Genomic DNA, 2,779 nt, shown 5'->3' with positions numbered 1-2,779 from the left:
AGGGTCCCCCCAGGGAGCGGAGGCCTCGGTGCCGGCGAGGGATCAACGGCAGGTCTAGGAGGGGGTTCCCGCAGGCCAAACACAACATTGGGAAATTGCAAACGGAAATAGTCCTTTTTTTTTCACCCCCTCCTAGGACCGCCCCCCCTCTGAAGCGTTCACCCTCATAGTTATGCCCCCTCTAGCAGTGAGCTGTGCAGGTTAGAAAAAGGACATGCTTGATCCTGGGGGTTGGAGATGGCGCCTAAGACAAACTCTGAGAAGTAAACTTTTGCCCTCGAAGTCACTCCCATTCGTCGTCACGTTTCTCAGGACGCTGCTAAAAAAAGTCAGTTTTCTCCCCGAAAGTTGAGTAGCAGTACTTAATCTCCCTCCCTCCTTATGTCTCTAAATGGATCGTCTTGGCGGGATTTGTTTTAACAGTCAAAAACTAAGTGAATAATGTGAGTGGGTTTTTTTTTTTTTTGCGGGGGGTGGATTCTGAACATTGCCTTTATGACAATCCATTTGATGGAAATAAGGGTGAAAAAAAATGGGAGGACAAGTAAAAAATTAGGAGGTAGGTCAAACGGATTAAGAAGAAACTTGTTTTCGTTAGCGATGTTTGGGTTTTAATATGTTAGTGATGCGTGGCCCAAGTTGACATTCCCTTCAAAGATTGGCGGCCTGGTATTTTAGCGGTTAATAAGGTAGATGGTAACAGGTTAAGTAATAATGTCTTAGGACGCTGCAGATTGGTACCTTGTGTAAGGAGGAAATGGGCTGCCGGTACATACAGTTTCAGGCATCTAGTTGTGCTCTGACTAAATTGGAAAGAGAGAGTAAAAATCGTTTGGGGAGTTTGTCAGAAAGTTTGTCACTTTTCAACGAGTGTGGGTCCCAAGTCCTTGAGTGGAAACATAAGTTTAGAACCAAGGCACAAAACTTGACCATTAATAACTGCACGGATATCCCTTTCTTGCCTAAGATTGTAACTTGGAAGTTTTAGGGGGGCAGGGTTTGGCCGCAGGTGGAACAGGACTGAAGTGCTCTTCAATGGATTCCTGGCTTAGTTTCTTTACTTCTAGTCTCTAAATTTCTACTGGGGTTTTAACCGTGTATCTTGTCAGGCTGAGTACTGTGACAGCCTCACAACTCTGGGTTAAGTCATTAAGAAGCAAAGCAAAACAAAAAGCCTGTGAGAACAAGAGGAAATGCTTGGTTAGCTCTTCAAAACATGCTTAAAGACCAATTATTCCTGTTGCTCTTTCAGAGTATGTTTTTGGTGAGATGTTGGTCTAGTTACAAAAAGCTTTCTTTTTAACCAGCTTAAATTTATGAATTTGAGTCTTTATTTCCCTTTATTCCACAAGGTAACAAATCTTTGTCACTCAATGCCATTGAAGGGAATTTGTCCGCAATAGTTCTAATTAAATGCTCAAATATTTCGTCATTAATTTTTGTAAGAAGTTTATGATTCTTGAATTAACAAAAATTGTAGCTTGCCATTTTGAAATGCTATCTTTTATGAATGTAGTATATTTATTCTTTTATAAAAAACAAAACACCCCAAAGCTAACTTTCTAGTCATTATAAAAAAATATTAGCCAAAGCATTTCTTAAATGGCCCTTTGATCAAACTGAACTTCCTGCTGTGCAGTTTCAAAATGGCATCCCACTGAGTCTTTTTTAAGACCTTATACTGTATATAGAAAAATCCCGCAGTTCCTTTTCTGTTTGCACAATTTTTAAGAACCATGTTTCAAAGCTAACATGGGCTCAAAACCTTTTGTGCCCTAATACACAATAGTTTATTTCAATGTACTTTTTACTCATACATTTGTAAGAATGTAGCTGAAGCAAATAAAAGACATTGTTCATTAAAAAGCATTGTTTGAGAAGTCAGTAATTAGAGGTGCAGACTTTATCTGAAACCCTGTCTTGAGATTGAAGGAAATGCAGCCTTTGGGAGTGTAGGGTATAGCTTTAAGAAATGCATTTCTGTCTTTAAGACTGGAAAGGTTAGCATAAATCTCCAGGATAACATGTCTTGATTAATTTTGTTCTAGCATTTAGAAGGAAATTCCTGAAATGTTGAATGAGAGGGCTTTTTTGAGATGTTGGACTAATTATATGAACTAAGTGGAATAAAAGCATATTTTGAAACACACCATGTTACTGTTATTAAGCTTCATGTTAAGAGCTCAACAGTTTCCCTTTTAGATAATTTGCAAGTTTGTCACTTATTTATAGTTCCTAGTTTAGAAATGCAGTTACTTTTAAATTTGATGTAGACCCATCATAAGAATAGTTACTCCTTTGTTTCATATCCTTTGTCTTTGTTGCAATAGCTTCCTAACTAATCTCTAGTATCTTTTCCCCATCATTTGTGTATTGGTTTTTTTTTATTATGTAAGTAATATGTGAATGCATCTTAATTGTAAATGATTCCAGGAATACAGTTCTTTACTGCCAAATTGCCACCTAAATCATTGGTTTGAAAATAGCCAGCCTCTGCTCAAAAGTCCTTCAAGTACCTTGGCCAGGAGCTGTATAAGTGTTGATTCCTTCCTACCTGTTGCTATTTTATGCTGTATCAAGACTGTTACAGTGGTTTCCAAGTACAACTTTGCCTCTTTTAACTGGAATGTCAGTGTTTGTACATACCAAAACATTATCCATCATAGAAGCTCAAACTCAGGTGTGCTTAAATATTTTCTCTGATGTTAAGCAAAAATGATTTCCTTTATTCTCCTTGGCCAGTTTTACTTAGCTGCACCATTTATTGCCTTTTAAGTTC

At 38.1% G+C, this 2,779-nt stretch overlaps 1 protein-coding gene across 1 annotated transcript in view; it reads left to right on the top strand.

Annotated features, from left to right (window-relative positions):
* CNOT1 (CCR4-NOT transcription complex subunit 1) overlaps positions 1–2,779 on the top strand; it is a 71,691-nt gene that overhangs the window by 653 nt on the left and 68,259 nt on the right. The window lies entirely within an intron of this gene.

Source organism: Myotis davidii, unplaced genomic scaffold (assembly GCF_000327345.1).
Source record: "Myotis davidii unplaced genomic scaffold, ASM32734v1 scaffold590, whole genome shotgun sequence".
NCBI classification, from domain to species: domain Eukaryota; kingdom Metazoa; phylum Chordata; class Mammalia; order Chiroptera; family Vespertilionidae; genus Myotis; species Myotis davidii.
This window is presented reverse-complemented; position numbering and strand designations above follow the sequence as displayed.